Source organism: Cannabis sativa, chromosome X (genome assembly GCF_029168945.1).
Source record: "Cannabis sativa cultivar Pink pepper isolate KNU-18-1 chromosome X, ASM2916894v1, whole genome shotgun sequence".
Lineage (NCBI taxonomy): Eukaryota > Viridiplantae > Streptophyta > Magnoliopsida > Rosales > Cannabaceae > Cannabis > Cannabis sativa.
Window position 1 is genome coordinate 76,053,876 of NC_083610.1, and position 19,729 is coordinate 76,073,604.

The 19,729-nt window shown below is 27.5% G+C and overlaps 1 non-coding gene across 1 annotated transcript; it reads right to left on the reverse strand.

Annotated features, from left to right (window-relative positions):
• Positions 1-626: 626 nt before the first annotated feature.
• Positions 627-736, reverse strand: LOC115703415 (small nucleolar RNA Z43). Its single transcript, XR_004009181.1, has one exon. It is a non-coding gene; the product is annotated as a small nucleolar RNA Z43 (small nucleolar RNA).
• Between the last annotated feature and the right edge of the window lie 18,993 nt (positions 737-19,729).

Sequence of the window (19,729 nt, forward strand, 5' to 3'; positions counted from 1 at the left end):
ATCATTTATTTATAATTTTAAAATAAGGATTTAATGATGAAGAGAGCACCTTAAAAATAAAATTGAGGTTGGATGGTTACTTATTTTATTTTAAATTGCTGAATTTTTGATTAAAAAAACAAAAAACTACTTTTAAAATTATTACCGAACAACCCCAAAGTAATTTAAAAGTTGAAGAAGTTTTAATAATAATCACACAGAATCATCTAAATAATAATAATAATAATAAAACATCATTCGACCATAAATTAAGTTAACTGTTAAATAAATAAAACTTAATATAGCCTCGGTAGGAAGGTGGTATATGCGCCTCGGTAGGAAGGTGGTATATGCTTGAGTGTAAAACTAAAAACAAAAATATGCTTGAGTGTGAGTGAATCACGTCAACTTAGAATTTAAAGTGATAAATGTATCTATACGTATTTAAAATCACAAAGCATCATACGACATACATACTCAAATTTAAGCAAACAGAGATCTGAGATTGAGAAACTCATAAGAAAGAACTATAGCTCTAATTAAATAAGGCCTCATAGAGAAGATTAGTTTTTCAACATAATAATAATTTCAGACATATGCTTGTCAAAATTTAATATATTTAATCATTGGCCACTAAATAAAATTAGGGACTCAGAATATGGGTGGTGATATATCAGAATGGTCGGCAAGGACTGTATGTATAATTACACAGCCCATTACGACGAACGAGACCTTAATATCAAAATCGTCACCGTCCCCAAACTCAAAGAAGAGATGTCGAAAATACAGATGGAAATAAATTAAAGAAGAAGAGATGCGGCCTTATAGCTGCTTTGGTTTCTTTTCTTTTTTCAGGTCTATATATAAGCAAACCTAAACAAACCCTAACTTGATTTCACCTTTATTAGCCAAGTTTAAAAAATATTTATAAAATAAATATCTTTATATATTAAAAGTGCCTATCTAACGGCATTTCTTGGTTTAACAGAATATACTAAGAATATTCTGTTAAATTTAACGATTAGCTTTGATCTCCCGTTAACAAATAAACCCAATAATTAAACCCAAAAAATTAAACAATCTTTTAAATATTAATAATCTCTTTTTAAATTAAAAAAATCATCTTAGCCACATATCTCTCTAACTAACTTATCTTGGGAGAATATTAATAATTTTTTTTTTTAAAAAAAAGAAAAATATAGATATTTACCTTATATGTTTGTGATTATTTTTAGTTTTATTTTTAATTTTACCACCAAGAGGAGAAGGTTGAAAAATATTAGAATATGAAAATATTATTGGTGCTTATTAGTAATTTGCAAAGAACGTGAAAGTCTATAAATATATAGTTGTGTAGCTATTATTAGATATGAAATGAGATAATAGAACTTTTTTCAATTAGAAGATTAATGTACATTTTACTATTAATAATATATATTATTATAACACAATTATGTTTTACTTATTAAATATACTGATACATATTTTATTTTTTTAAAACAAATCGTTCAAATAATTATACTATTTTAATTATTAATTAAAATAAAAAAAATTAAAATATTAAATAAAACTAACAGTACGTGGCTTGGCACGTAACGATAAAAATAAAATAATATTAATAATTTAAAAAATTTATTAATTTTTAATTTAAATCATTATTATTTTTTAAAAATATTAATTTAAATTATTTCTATTCTATATAAAGTTTGTATATATAACAGAATTCTTGATTTATGAGAAATTCATGAATGATTTTTTATTTATATTAAAAATAAAATGGTTTATTATTAAAAATAAAATGGTTTATGAGAAATTCATGGGTCACTTTTTATTTATATATAATAAAATAAATCCCATTAAATCTAAAAAAAATAGGGTTCGAGATTTTCTTTAATTACCGTATTTCTAACCCTATTTGATTATCTATGCCTCTTTTATAAAATAGGGTTCATATATTGAATTATTTGTTATTAATGGGATTAATCAATATATGAACAATAATTTGAATTAATCTTACAATCTTAACTTTTTAATTCAATTAATAATTATTTGTCACGTAATTATTAAGTCTTTTCCCTTTAATTTTTCTTTTGTTGATGATGCTAATTTATTCATATTTTGATTTTTACAATTTGTGTTCAGACCATTAAGGTAGTGTTCTACTAGGGGATCTAACGAGTTTCGCCCCTTCGCTAATGGCCTCTAAGAGTTTAAATTCCAGTATTGTATAAATCTTCAATTTGTTCTATTTCTTATATTAACTGAAATTTTGCTACTTTTTTTTTTTAATTTACAACTTTATTATTTATATCTTATTAGGGAAATTCATGGAAATTTGGATTTCTTTGAAATATATAATTAATGAGCATTACTTTTTGATCATAGTGTGTTTTCCATGGCTGAAAACCTCAATAATCTCTATCATTTGATATCAAATAAAATAAAATTATCATGATGTATATATTATAGTTATTTAATGAATAATTAGTGTGTTGAAATTGTCAAGCTGATATTTAGAATTATTTATAATTGAATTGTTTCTTTGTCAAAATTAATATTAAGTATATATTTATATGTTTATAGGTTTATCTATTTTCTCTTAGATCAATCATGCTCATATAGCAAAAAAATCATACTCATATACATGTTATTTTCATTTTGTAATTTAGATCTTCTTAGTCATTATTTAGTTCACTTAAACCTTTTTCGATTATGGTAACTAAAATTTTGTTTCTTTTAGGTACTCTATTACAAAGATCTGTATTACATGTATTATTTATTTTTGACTATGAGGAGGTAGATTTCTTTATTAGGAAACATATAGCGTGACAAATTATTGTTCATATATTAAATGATTATTTTTGATTAATGGGATTCATATATATAACTGTGTATATTAAATTCTTTATTCAAATAATTATTTTTGATTTTTACGTGATTATTTATTGTTCATATATCTAGAACCCTATTTGATTACCGTATTTGATTAAAGTTAAGATTATAAGATTAATTAATTTGTGATTTCTTCCTATACACATAATAATAATCTCTCCTAATAACTAATAATATTTTTTCTTTAATTTTTAATTGTATCACTTTCAAATAACATAAAAAAAAACTAACATAAAATTTAGTATATGTGTCTCGCACGTAACTTTTCGCTAGTTATATAAATATATACTTTTAAAAAATAATTTTAGTTAGGTACTTTACTATCAATATAATATTAATTAATATAAAGTATCAAATTTTATTTCTCTCTCTTAATTGATGGCTATGCTCCATTTTCGTTCTCTTTTTCTCTCTCTTCCATTGTCACCGAATCTCTCTCTTTCTCTCTTTATGGCAACATTTACTTTATACCCTATTATAAGAAACTAAGTAATATAGTCGATATTCGCGCGGTTATTTTAACCCATTTTAAAATTATAATAAAAAAATTTAGTAACTTAAACAAAATATATAATATTAATAAAATGTTAATATTAATAAAATGTTAATATTTTTTTTATAGTAAATAAATAAAATTATTAATAGTGTGCTATGTGCTTGGTTCTAATCCCCCATTGCACATTCTTGAAGGCTTTGCTAACAGAATCTGGAATGGTAAAATTGATAGAGTTAAGCTCTTATCACATGGTATCTTTATCATTCGATTTCATAGTCTTACTGTTAGAGATGAGATATTAAATGGAGGGTACATATTCTTCAACAAAAGGCTGGTGATTATGAAACCTTGGGACCCCAATACCAATTTCAGAAAGGAGGACATAAGAACAGTTCCTATTTGGGTGCACTTGGAGGAGTTGGAACTCAAATATTGGGGACAAAGAAGCTTGTTCAAGATCATTGGGCAAATAGGCAAACCCGTTATGATTGATGCCGTGACCAAAGAAAGAGAACGATTGAATTACCCTCGAATACTCATTGAAGTTAGTATGAACCAAGAACTCCCTGCAACGGTGGAATTTGAAGATGAAAATGGCTGCAATGTTTTAGTTGGGGTCCATTATGAATGGAAACCAGTCACTTGTGGGCATTGTTCAGGTCTCGGGCACACCACTGAAGTTTGCAGAAAGAAAAATGAGACTAGGAAGGAATGGATTGTTAAGGAGGATAAAAGGCCAGCTAGAACTGAGGAGAAAGTTGATAAAGAAGGATTTCAGCAGGTGATAAAAAAAGGAAAGCCAAGGAGAACTGTTGAGGTGCAACCCACTGTGACAGCCAACACTTTCCAGGTCTTAGAAGAGGATGAGCAGGTGCCAAGCAGTTTGATAGCAACAGAGAATGAATAAATGGATAAGACAAGGGAGGGGGGAGATCCCTCTTTTGTCAATGGATAAAGTTTTATGTTGGAATGTTCGAGGAGCCAACAATACCAAAAAACAGAGTCAAATAAAGCAATTTATTTCGGCTCATCATGTGGGTCTTGTTGGGCTTCTCGAAACAAGAGTCAAAGCTAAGAAGTTGGGGGCTTTGTACTCTAATGTCCTTACCGGTTGGTGTTTTACTTCGAATCTACCATGGCACAAAGGGGGTAGGATTGTGATAGCTTGGGACCCGATGGTGTTTCATGTAAACATCATTAGGTGCTCGAGTCAATCAATGCATTTTTTTGTTCAGAATGTGGGGGGGAAATTTACTTCCTACATTACATTTGTGTATGCATTCAATGATCAGCAGGGTAGGAAATTGTTATGGAAGGAGCTTCAAGAGTGTTTCACTACTGAGAATTGGCTTCTTTGTGGGGATTTCAAGGATATTCTCACTAAGGATGAAAGGATCGGTATGAGGGTTAAGTTTTAACCTGACAGGGATTTTATTGATTGTGTGGAAAGATGCAATATGGAAGATGTTAAATACACGGGCTGCTATTATACATGGAATAATAAACAGCAAGGGGAGGATCGAATTTATTCGAAGCTTGACAGATTCTTGGCTAATCAAGCTTGGCTAGAGACTTACACTACAGCTGAAGTCCTCTTCCTAAATGAAGGTACTTTTGACCATTCTCCTGGACTTTTATCTTTACATCTTGATATGAATACTGGGGAAAAAACATTCAAATATTTTCGCATGTGGAAATCTCATAAAGACTATGAAAGAAGAGTGAAAGAAGTGTGGAACTTACACTACCATGGGACCAAAATGTATCAACTTGTTTGTAGACTTAAAGAACTAAAGAAGATCTTTAAAGACTTCAACCAGGAAGGGTACTCGGATGTACATTCTGCAGTTCTCGAAGCCAGGAAATCTTTGGAGATATGCCAGAATTCTCTCAGAAATGATCCTCTTACTGCAGATTTACAAAGCAAAGAACTTGACGTCAGAAAGGAGTTTATGCAAAGGCAGGAGGATTATCAATCCATGCTTCAGCAAAAATCCAAAATCACTTGGATTAAGCATGGAGATGATAATTCATCCATCTTTCATGCTAGCATCAAAGGGAGAAGAAGGAAGAATAGAATTCTATCTATAGAGCAACAAGATGGTACTAGAATAGAGGAGCCTGGTAAAATTACTGATGCATTCTTGGCATACTACATGGATCTGTTGGGGTCTACATTGGAAAATAGAAGAAAAGTACAAAGCAAGATTATGATGTTGGGGCCTACTGTGACACAACAGCAAGCAGAGTTTTTGAATGGTAAATTTACTTACGAGGAAGTGAAACATGCAGTGTTTGATATCCCTGGGGTTAAGGCTCCTGGAGCAGATGGATTTTCTAGTTACTTCTTTCAAGATAATTGGGAAATTGTGGGGAATGTAGTCAGTGAGGCTGTGCTATCCTTCTTGGAAACTGGTCAGATTCTGAAAGAGATAAATTCTACAGTCTTAACCTTGGTGCCAAAAGGGAAATGCCCTAATACAGTGAAGGATTTTAGACCAATTGCATGTTGCAATGTGATCTACAAGGTGGCTACTAAACTCCTTTGTACTAGACTCAAACTTATCCTCCCTAATTTAATTGCTCAGAATCAAGGGGGATTTGTTAGAGGAAGGTATATTGGACACAATATAATGGTTTGTCAGGATCTTCTTAGACATTATGGGAGGAAAGCAAACAAGCCTAGCTGTATGATTAAGCTGGACCTCCAAAAGGCTTATGATACTTTAGAATGGGGTTTTCTTGAGGAAATTTTAGTGGCCTTTAAATTTCCTCCTCAGTTCATTCACATTGTGATGAATTGTGTCAGAACACCTAAATTCTCTCTAATGTTCAATGGTGCCTTACATGGATTCTTTGCTTCAAAGAGAGGTTTGAGACAAGGGGATCCCATTTCTCCACTATTGTTTGTTCTAGGGATGGAGTATCTCACTAGAATCATGAGGAGAATTGGATTGAAACATGACTTTAGATTTCATGACAGATGCAAGGAGCTTCAGCTAAACCATCTAAGTTTTGCAGATGATGTTGTACTTTTTTTCCATGGAGATTTCAAAAGTGTCTTATATTTGTTGCAGGGCCTCAAACTTTTCTCGCTATCTTCAGGGCTTTTTCCCAATGCATCAAAATCAGCTATATATTGTAGTAACATGCCTGAGAATGAATTGAACAGGATAATTGCAATATCTGGATTCACTAGACAAGAGCTACCATTTACATACTTGGGAGTACCGATTGGTGCAAAGAAAATATCAAGCAAGGATTGTGCCATCCTTGCTGAAAAAATGACAGGTAGAATCAGAACATGGAGTACAAGACACCTCTCTTTTGCTGGAAGGGTGGTATTGATCAATTCGGTCCTTCTCTCCATTCATTCTTACTGGAGTCAAGTCATGCTATTGCCTAACAAGGTGATTAAAGAGATTGAAGCTATATGCAGGGCCTTCCTTTGGAAAGGGCAACATGCTTTCCAAGGGGGGGGGGGGGAGCCATTGCTTGGGACACAGTTTGTCAGAAAAAATCAGCAGGGGGAATTGGATTTAGAAGAGTCAAGGAATGGAACATGGCTGCCATGGTCAAGTATATATGGGCTGTAGCGAAGAAAGAAGAAAACCTATGGGTTAAATGGGTTCATTCGGTGTACATCAAGCAGAAAAATTGGTGGTGCTATCCTATTCCAATACATGGAAGTTGGTATTGGAGAAGGATTGTAGCACTAAAAAATCAGGTATGCACCCTTGTAGATACTGCTCGTTTTGAAACTGAAACATATCATATTGCAGCAGGATATTCTCTATTTGCACCTGTCCATGAGAAAAAGAGATGGTGTGATCAGGTATGGGGGAGATTCAATGTGCCAAAGCATAATGTTATCTTTTGGATAGCTATGCATGGAAAATTGAGAACAAAAGATAGACTACACAAGTTCGGCATTGTGGAGAACAGCTGCTGTAATCTTTGTAACAGCCATGAAGAGTCTCTAGAACACTTGTTCTTTGAGTGCAGCTGGTCTAAACAATGCTATGAACCTATTGCCGATTGGCTTGGGTGGAAGCCGACTGATACAAAGCTGTCCAGGGTGACAAAATGGATCCAAAGAAGCAAGCTAAGTACTTTCAAGAGGAAAGTTATGGCTGCTGGTCTTGCGAGTTTGGTGTACAACATATGGAGAGGTAGAAATGAGGCAATATGGCAACAAAAGATAATGATAACAGCCCAAGTGACAAGCCAAATTAAAGTGGTAGTGAAACAAAGAATAGCTCTTGTATGGCCAAAAAAAGTAACCAAAAAGGATGAAGATTGGTTCAACACTTTGTAAATAATTTTGTATAGAATACTAAGGCCTTACATTCTTGCTTGGTGCTTCTAGGTTGTAAAAAAGATTGTTTTGTGTAATGAATTGCTAATTTATTAAAAAAAAAATTATTTACTAAATATTAAAACTCCATAAAATCAATTTTTTTTAAGTCTATTCACCATATTTTTAAATTATAATAATTATTGTTATTATTATTATTATTATTAAGACAAAAAATTCTTTGGTGTGTTGCATATATAGAATTTTAATTTGTTTTATTAAAAAAAAGTCATTATTATATAAAATAAATAGGATGGTGTTGAGAAAAATATTATTTACATTTAATTAAAAATTTAAAATTAAAAAATTATTTAAATAAATATTTATTAGTAATAATAATAATATTTACAATATAATAAATATCATAATCAAATAAATATATAATTAAATTAATTTAAATTATATATTGTTTAAATGTATAACATGATAAATTAATTTAATTCAAATTTATATATATATGTATATCTAATAATCATTAGAATAAAAAATTAAATATACAATCAAAATTGAATTTGAATTTAGATTTAAAATATTTAAATAAAAATAATAAAAATTACGATTAAAACATAATAATAATATTATTATTTTTTTATGCAACAATAATAATTGAAATTTAATTATATTATATTTTTTTTTTTGTAAAAAATCATATCTTTATATATATATATATGGAGGAGGTTTCAATGGTTACATTAAATATGTAATCATTATGGTTACATTTTTTTAGCCATCAGATTATTATTAAATGATTGTGATTAATTTAAAATTAAATAATAATTAACTTATAAACTAATAGTCACCTAATAATTTATTTTTTTTTATAAAACTTTAATGAAGATTAATTATATTTTAAAATTAAATTAATTATTTTTTGTAATTTATTATTTAATAAGGATCTTTTAGCAAATTTTTTTACCCTTAAATTATTAAATTTTTTATAGCAAAACTCTTTATAATTTAAAATTATACACATATAATTTTATACTTATAACTTTAATTTAAAATTATTACACTTAATTATTTAGTTTTTTTATTTAAATATTTAAAAAGTAAAAAGTGATATAGGTTGAATGTATTTTCTAAAAAACAATAGCTAAACTCCTCTATCTTTTTTTTTTTTTTATAAGGAGTCATTTACTCAAAAAATAAACCAAAGTCAAAAAATAAAGTCAAGCTCCCCAAAAAACGAAGGAACCTCAAACTCAAATAAAAAAACTCATACTTAGTTCTTCTAGTTATAAAAAAATAATTTAATATCATTTAAAAATTTATTATACAAGAAGAGAATTCTAATTTATGTAAAAAGAAGTCTAATTTTTGTAAAAAAAAAATGAATTTTTATTGTGAATATTATAATTAAATAGCTTAACTGTTAAAATAATTTTAGTAGGATTTATATAAAAAATTATATATAATTATTAATTGCTAAAAGGTCTTATTAAATATTCAATTTATTATTTTAAGAAAATAATTAATTATAATTAATTGATTGTAAAAAAGAAAATTTTACATATGGGTAACCTGCTATTATAAGTAAAAAAAAATTGTAATAAACCATGATGGTTACAATAAAAATGTAAACATTAAGTAATCACCCTTACATTTATATATATTAAAAAAATTATTTATGTATAACAAAAATACATATTTTAATTATATATTTACTAGATGGTTTTTCTGGGTTGAATTTGTAATATTTACTTTATATATTTATTTTCATGATGTTTTGTTCTATTTTATTATTTTTTTTTAAATCTTTCTATTTTATTACTTAATAATATTACTTTAATTATTTCAAACTTTTAATTGCATTACACTTGTAACAATGATATTTTTATAGGGTATTAAATTTAAATAAAATGTGATATTCAATTTTTACGTACTTTTCTTCATATTTTTAAGTTAATATTAAAAAGTAGATGTGTAATTAGATATTCAATTAAAAAAAACCGATCTAATCTAATTAGTACTTGAATCAGATTGGATTGTATTAAATGTTGAGGTCTAATTGAATCGAATCGGATGATAATTTTCTAAATTCAATTACTAATTGGATTAGATCAGATGAAGAGAAAAATATTGGATTGGATCATATGCCCAACCTTAATAAGAGCGGTGAAGTTGACAATATTACACCAACAATAATATAACTAGTGAATTGTTTAACAAAATCACACTTAGCCATTATCTTAAACAAAATTTCTTGGAAAAAATTACATTAGGGGCTCGTTTGGTACGCTATATAAGGATCGTATTGTATTAAATAATAAATAACACTATATTTGAATGAAACAATATATTGTATTAATTATTACAACCAAAATTTTTAATACAATGTAAGTTGAATTATTTAGTACATAACGAATGGTTTGTATTAGCTTGTATTATAATATTTACAAAAGATTCCGGTCAACCCCATTCTTTGAGTCGAACCCAAACCCAGACCTGGACCCAGACGCGGACCCTGACCCAAACCTGGAACTTGGACCCAAACCAGACCTGAACTCGGGGCCTGGACACAGAACCAGATTAGGGACCCGAACCCAGACCTAGGACCCAAGACCAGGGAGCCAGACCGGGATCGAACTCGAACCCGGGACTTGGGCCTATACCTAGGACCCAATCCGAACTCAGACTCGGACTCAAAATCGGACTCAAACCCAGAACCCGAACTCGAATTCGAACCTAAACTCGGTACTGGACTTGAGACTCAAGACTCGAACTTAGGACCCAAGACTCAAACTCAGTCCCGAACCCAGACTTAAACCCGAACCCAGACTTGGACCCGAGACCTAGGACTCAGACCCAGACCTAGACCCGAACCCAAGATCCAAACCCAAGACTGAACTCGAACCTAGGACCCGTGACCCGACCCGTAGTCGGTGTTGGGGTCAAGTTTATTGAAAATATATTACAACTTTACACAATCTATTAATACAAGTCAATACCAAACGTAGTACTGTATTAAATAATATTAATACAATACAATACAATAAAATACAATCTAACACAATACAATACAATACACGACATACTAAATGAGCCCTAAAAGTGCCTCATGCTGAATTCTGATGCCAAGATAGAATGGCAGAATGATAGAACTGATCTGCTTCAACAACTTAATAACAGTATAGAATCTATATATATATATATAAAAAGGAGATCATGAGACGGTGATGTGGCCGTCTAAAATAGCTTAATTATATTCTATTCTTTTTCTCTTTTTTCACATTTTTAATCACATTAGCTATTAATTAATTCAATAAGTAATAAAAAAAACCTCAACTCACGTTTTTAATTCATAATGAATTTTTTTAAAAAATTAGTCTATTTTTCAAGATTTTTAAAAAATATAAATATCTATAAAACGTAAGTATAAGGTTATTATTTTTAAATATGTATATCTCCAACTAACTTAAAACTATAAGTATAAGAAAAAGGTTTTAATGGTTACATTTTTATTGTAACCATCGTGGTTACATTTTTTAAGTTATTGGATTACTATTAAATGGTTGTGATTAATTTGGAAATTAAATAAAGATAAATAATAAATAACTTGTAACATGAAAGTAACCTAATAGTTTATTTCCTTATAAAACTTTAATTAAGATTAATTATATTTTAAAATTAAATTAATTATAATTATTAATTAATTTTTTGCAATTTATTACTATAGAAGGATCTTTTAGCAATTTATTTTTTACACTTAAATTATTTAAAATTTTATAGCAAATTTTTTTGTAATTTAAAATTATACACATATAATTTCATAATTTAAATTTTATTATACTTGTAATCTTAATTTTAAATTATTACACTTAATTATTTAATTTTTTATTTAAATATGTAAAAAGTAAAAAGTGAAATAAATTGAAGAGTTTTTTAGACAAAAAAAATGGCTACACTTGTTATCGATTGACTAGCTTGAGGCCTCATACATAGTTCATCAAATTGTAATAAAATAATTAAATATCATTTAAAAATAATTAATCATTTAAAAATTTATTATAAGAAGAGAATTTTAATTTGTGTAAAAAGAAGTTTAATTTTTGTAAAAAAATAAATTTTATTGTAAATATTATAATTAAATGGCTTAATTGTTAAAATAATTAGAGTAAGGATTTAAATATAAATAAAAAAATTATTTATAAATATTAATTGTTAAAAGAGATCTTGTAAAATATTTAATTAATGACTTTAAGAAAATAGTTAATTTTAATTAATTAATTCTAAAAAATGAATGTTTACCTATTAGTAACTTGCTATTACAGGTCAAAGAAAAATGTAACCATGATGATTACAATAAAAATGTAACCATTAAATAGTCACTCATAAGTATAAATATATAAATATATGACTAACGGTTTTGTCTTTATTTAATTTTTTTTTTAAGGAAAAACTCTAACTAAGTCTAAATTTTTTTGTTATCAATAATAATAAATTAGCTTATTAATTTAAATTACTACTAATAATAATAACTTAACTAATTAATTAAATCAAATTGCTAATTATTTTAAAAGGTAAGTTTGAAATTTCTAAAAAAAAAAACATGTAAGTGTGAGAAAAATTATTTTGAAATTAATTAATTTTGATAATGGTAATAAAAATAATAAATTAACTAATTAATTAAACTAAAACCATATATATTAATTAATTAAATCAAAATTATGCATATTATATACATAATAATAACTTTAAAATTTATTATATATAAATAGATTTTTAAAGATAGTAGTAGTCGATTTATATAATATATTAATGATTAATTAAGAACAATAATTATAAATATTTGACACTACTACTGTAGAACCTCTATTTAATAATACTCTATTCAAGAATAACCTCTAATTTGTTATAAAAAAAATGAAGTCCCAATTTAGGCCAGTTATAAATAAGAATAACCTCTATATTGTAATTAGTTATACATTTTTTAAGTCCCGTATTAATACAATATACATCTATATAAGAATAATTACATCTTAAAAAAATATGTACATATATTTTATAAATTTATTTATGCAGAATTAATAATTTTATTTCAAATTATAGTACATGTATAAATATTATATGTACTCGAAAATAATTCTAATATAATATAGTATTAAGAATTGTTTATTGGTAATTTTGTTGCATTGATATTTTTTGATATTTTAATTTTTTTTTCAAGTGTAACTCTATTTAGTTATAACCTCTCAATTAAAATATTATTTTCTTGGTCCCAAGTATATTCTTGAATAGAGGTTCTACTGTATATGTAATATGTTGCTATCTTTCATACAAAAATACAATTCAAACATTGGTTATTGTGTAATGCTAATTTTTTTTTCTTATTATTATATATTGTTATTTGTAATTGTTGAACAAATATGTAAGTTATATGTTGGATTGTATTGTGTATTTATAAAAAAAAGTATGAAGAGAAGACGATGATACACTCATATTTATTATTTTTCGAAATCAGATTGTAGTTTTTTAATCATTCATACCTCTTATTCAAAGAAAATGAAAACAAAAAATTACATTTTACATTAATTTAATATTTATAACAACCGCACGAAGGGCAGATGTGTTGACTAGAGTTATTTTTCTTTTTTCTCCTTAATTCTCTCAATTTTTTAATATTTTATTAAAGCATAAATTTACAAATTAATATTTTACTATTATTTTAATAAATTTTCTACAAAAATGTCTATTAAATTAATTAGTTTTTAAAAAATACATAATAAAAATAAATTAAATTAAATAATTATTCAATTATTTATATATATGTATTCATAACTATATATATATACTAGCAAAAAGCTAAGTGCGAGGCACGTATACTAAATTTTATACTAGTTTTTTTTTATGTTATTTGAAAGTGATATAATTAAAAGTTAAAGAAAAAATATTATTAGTTATTAGGTGAAATTATTATTATGTGTATCTAAATATTATAGTTTATAATGTTGTCAATTAAAAGTGAATATCGAATGCAATATATTAGTGTTTAAGAAAGCTTGATGATCTTAATATGTTCTTAAGTTAATCCAAAAATAAACTAAAAATTGATGTTCCAATACTTAAAGAAACATTACTTAAATGGGTGTAAGTTAAAAAAAAAATTAAAAATCAATCTCTAAATTGTTGATAATTGAAGATAGCATTTGTCTAAAAATTGTAGATAAGAAAACTAATGATAGTCATTGGTGGATTTCAATCTTCATTTGTTTCGATAGAGACAATAGTATAATTTTTGTATTTTGCACTTTTCATTCTAGCCGGGTCCGCATATAACTGGATTGTCTATTTTTTCGTTGATAAATTGAATATGGTAGTGTCGACAAAGCGGCGGTGTTCCTACAAACAGTCAGGGCCGGCCCAAGCATTGGGCAGCTTGGGCCATTGCACAAGGCCCCCATTTTTTTAAGGCCCAATTATTTATTTATTTTTTTTAAAAGGCCTATTTTTTTTCCTATTATTTATACATAAATAAAAAAAAATTAATTGAAAATTTATGAAGCAATTTTTTTTTTTAAAAAAAGCTATTAATAAAATTGTAGTTTTAATGTACATGATTTTTTTTTTCTAAAGGGCCCAATTTTAAAATTTTGCACAAGGCCCCCAAAATGTTTGGGCCGGCCCTGCAAATAGTGATATATTTTCATTTAATATGATTAGACATGGTGTGCATAATTTATTTAATTAGAAAAATCTTATGAAAGGCATGTAAAATTATTTTTACTTTTTTAAAACTACACCCCTGCAATATATTCCATTAGTTGGGCAGTACACGAAAATATTTTTTCCACAATATCTGCGAACATGACAGCAGATAAGTCTTTGTATTGTCATCAAGTTCAACATATACTGTAAAATACATAATAAGATTGTTAGTATCTTTTTTAATTTTAACTTAATTTCAATAACATCATATATTTTTTGTAATATACCGTGGTGTAGGAAATCAAGATATTTTTAATTAGTATATTTTTAAATTAAGATATTTGTACAACATTTTATCAGTTATTTTCAAATCAAGATATTTGTAATTAGTATATAATCTAGTAAATAACATAAGTATATATATTCGGATGTTTAGAAATATATATAGTAGTAAATTCTTATTTAGAATAAAATCCATGTAAATAACATAAGTATATTACTGGAGAGTCCATGTATGGTTTGATCATATTTTTTTTTTTTTAAAAAAAAAAAAGATTAAACAGACATAGCTAGTTATATATATTGAACAATTAATTTTTTTCATAAATGATAATATATTTGTCTAATTTAATTTAATTATGATACATATAGCTCCAAAAGAATAAATTAATTAAATAAATAATATAACTTTTTAGAATAATTTAATAGCTAGTTATATATTAATTCACATTTTGAACCCAAAAAAATAATGATATTAATAAGTACTGAAGTCAATTCAATAAAAATGCAGTAAAATAATGATAATAGTGTTTCTTTAAGTCACAAACAAGGTCTTCCACCAATAATAATTCAAGCGGCAACATTAAATAATTCTATCAATATCTCACTAATTTTAGCAAAATATATTAATAACTCACTCAAATTAATAATCCAGCGCAAAAAAATAAAAAAAAAAATGCACTCTTCGATCCACTTTTATTTGACAAATTCTAAATAATTTTTAATGTATAAAATATTGTTCAAACTGTCAATTTAACATGTATATGACTATTTCAACATGTGTTAAACTTTTTTAAATGTATTAAAATTTTATGAAATACTTCAAATAACTATAATATATATATATAAAAAAATATTTTTATTATCGCTAAATATGACCTATTTAGGGTTGCACATAAAATTTTCCAATTTTATTTACCACCAAAAAAAATATCTTCAAGAAAAAAAAATGTGAAATTTATGAGTGAGATTTATAAGCAACGACATAGGCAGTGAAGTTGGTGGCGATAATTATATATATCATGGGAGTAGATTCACAATGGAGAAGATAGAAATTAGGTGGATGCATAATTTGTATTACAGAATTTTGAAAAAAATAGAATTTATTAAACTCACCTGTCAACAATGGTGACCCATTTGTCTAACAATAGTAACATGTTGGGTTAATTAGTTGAGTGACAAAATCACTTCGACAATGAGTCATTAAGAAAGGTAACCAATGGTGACCCTCTATCACGGCTAGCTATAAAACAACCCCTTTTCTCTCATTAAAAGGATAAACCTATTTTTATTTTTCTCATAACAATATGGTCTCCTCTGTTTCAATGAGAGAAAACAGAGTACTTACTTATTGGGGGCAGTCACTCTTGTTTCTGTGACTGTGGCAGTCACTCATAACTCACCCATCACCCATAAAAAATATTACCATCGCCAACTGCAAGCTACTACCACCGGTCATCATCATCTAGTGTCGTTACACCACCGGAACGCTGCCAACTCTATCAAACATTCCTTTATTCTGTTCATTGACGTGATTTTAGACTGAAAAAAAAACCTTGGGTTGAAGAACCAACTCTGGCACATTTCACTCAGCTAGTTTTTTTTTTTAATAATAATTCCACTCAACTAGTTCAAATAAAAAAAATACCAGAATATCACGAGAAAATATTCATATATAAATACAAATTATATATATACAAAGAAAATTGCATGATATCTATACATATACATATACTAGCAAAAAATTACGTGCGAGGCACGTATACTGAATTTTATATATGCTAGGTTTTTTCTATGTTATTTGAAAGCGAGATTATTATTGAATACTGAATGCAATGTATTAGTGTTTAATAAAGCTTAATGATTTAAATATGTTCTTAAGTTAATCCAAAAATAAATTAAAGAGACAATAGTGTAATTTTTGTATTTTGCACTTTTCACTCAAGCCAGGTCCGCATATATCTAGATTATCTATTTTTTCTTTGATAAATTGAATATGGCAGTGTCGACAAAGCGGCGGTGTAACAGTGATGTATTTTTATTTAAGATGATTAGACATGGTGTGCATAATTATTTAATTAAAAAATCAACTTATGAAAGGCATGTAAAACTATTTAATTTTTTAAAAACTACACCTCTGCAGTATATTTCATTAGTTGGGCAGCATTACACGAAAATATTTTTTCCACAATATCTGCGAACATGACAGCAGATAGGCTCTTTGTATTGTCATTAAGTTCAACATATGCTATAGCACTGTAAAATGAATAATAAGATTGTTAGTATATGATATACCTTTATACAACTCAGACCGAATATGCTGTTGCTCATTTCTGTAATAGTCTAATCTTGATGTCTCAATCTTGACATACATATCTACGACATATTGTTGTAGCAGTCGTCCTGAGAGTAGCAAAATTGATCGTGCATCTTCTCTTATTCGTAACTTGAAGCAATAATATTCGCGACACGAAACTACTACTTCCTTTTTTTGTCGGTTTGATACTACAAGAGTTGAGTGAGAAGGAAGTGTTACTAAATATGGTGTGCATAGTGAATAAAACATTGATGAGATTTAAAATATTACAATCTAACCTCGTTCTTCAGCGGCAAGTAATTCTTCTGCAGTGGTTGACTGTTGAGGATCTATTGTTAGGCTACGAACATTGGATCTGGTTGTGTGTCCTCCAATTCGTTTTATGTGTTGATGCCAACCAGAATCTCCGTGAGGAAATAAAATTGGATATTGTAATGGATCGTAACAGCCGTAGTAATATTGAACTTTATGTTTTCCACCATAATGATTATACACAAAAATGTCACGCCCTCCTTGTTGATACCCTTCATCATCTTTCACCCAAATCAACTTGTGAGGATGTAGGAGCATTGAATACACGCTGATCTAGCCCAGCATCTTCTCTTACTTGAATTATTTGTGTTTCCAAATCTGGCAAATCTCCAAGTGAACGAAAGAATATAGAATACAGATTAATTCGAAGGATATTCATAAGTTGAGTTGTAACAGATGGATCCAGTCAGCATTTTGAATCATTAAGTCGGTGCTCCAATTCATTCTCGGTGTCGTAAAAATATAGTTGCAGATTAGAGGGACGTCCATCAGATGGTAGTAAATTATTGATTGTGTGATAGATTTGCCCATGGCTTCGGAAAGTATATATTCCTTTATTCCTTCGACACATCGATTAGTCGTAAGTAACTCCCATTGATGTAAAAGCAAATTTATTGTTGTAAGTTCGAATGTATGTTCGAAAATGTGTAGATTTTTCGCTACTGGAAGTAAGCAATTCATAAAGTTCATTCGGCACATCGTTTGTTGCGAGATAAATTTTTCCATCGGCACAACAAAAGCCTGTTGTTTCATGAATGAAACGCTTTGCTTTGCAATGTTTGCATCGAGGGACGGATGGTAGAGAAAATGCTTCAAATGACACCTCTTTTAGCAATTGACGAAATCGAGGTGAGGAATAAAGATGGAGACCTTTTTTATTGTAACAAAATAATTAGGTATCAAATTCCAACTCACATAACATATTGATTTTAATTATAAATTGAGAGTGTCCTTTACCGCTACGAGGTCTTGTTACTCTTTTATTGTAGTTTGGTCCCTTAGCAAATTCATTTGGGTTCTGATTATATATATTAATTTTTATCAAAAACAACATCCAAAATAATCATATGGAATTTCATCACGTGAAGGAAGTAGCAGAGTTTTGAAGAAAAAAAATATCGGTCAAATGCAAACCTGATTGAAATTGACATTGCTCGAAGATGATGAATTTACAAATAAATTAGTTTCACAATCGACATTGGTAGAAACATTATCTCCACAAGAAGATTCATCTTCATTTATGGTTGTGTGAGTGGAATCATTTCACAGTCTTTTTGTTTGTTGTTGACTTGACATTGCCGTATTCTCGACAATATATGTGTGAAGATCAATATGACTGGGATTACTACTTACACTAATCGGATTGATCTTAAATGCTTTTTGTTTAGCATATCTCTCTCTTTGTTTTTTACATATTGCTTTCTTTTTTCCGATTGGTAAATCTTTATATGGAATCCGCTTTGAAGGTTCTCTGTCACGATCTTATAAAATTAAATTATGAACATTAATTTTATATGTATTAGTTTCTCTTAAACAAAACACATTTTTAAGTTTTAGGTATTTTGTGTATGACATCTTACCATGTGTCATTATGCTAATGCAGAAAATGTTAGAATCCAATCTACACAAGTAAAAAAAGATGGTGTAATAAAGTAATTACAGACATTAAATTTAAATAATAATAATTCAGAAAATCCATACTTACATGAAACGGTTAGATCAAAAAAGAAAAACTCTATATGATTACATATAGTATAGAGTTTTATTTTTGACAATATTCATTATATTTGAATATAACATTTGGACAATATTCATTATTCACAATGAATTGTTACAACTACTTTCTTTTTATATTTTCTTTTAATTTACAATCAATCAACTGTTTTTGAAATTTAATAGAAACAATAGAAATGAAATTGATAATAATAATATAGGATAAGAACGAAATATGAGAGAGATGCATGATGAAGATATATTCTTCTTAAAAGAAACAAATGAAGAAGCGATGAATATTAACATTAAAATTTCATATTTATCTTTATTCAAAAAAAAAAAAAAAATACGATATTAAAGTGATATTTAAGTGATGAATATTAACATTACTTGGGAGAATAAGCAGAGAGAAAAATCTGGAGAAGAAGAGAAGTGGTGTAACGGCCAACAAAAAAAATTAGAGGGTATATGATTCTGTTATATATAATGGAATGAAAAAATAGAGAGAAGAGGTGAGATATAAATGAGTTTTGGATTGATGACATATATTATTATTCTCAGCAAGCTCTGAAATAAATTAGAATAAGAATGTCCAAATTATAATAGAAAAAGGAATACATAGATATCTAATTTTTAAATTCTTTACGACGAACTAAATAATAAATAAAATAATAAAACAAAAGCTAAATAACAAAAAAAAAAGTAATAAATAAAAAAAAAGATAAAAAATAAAACAAAA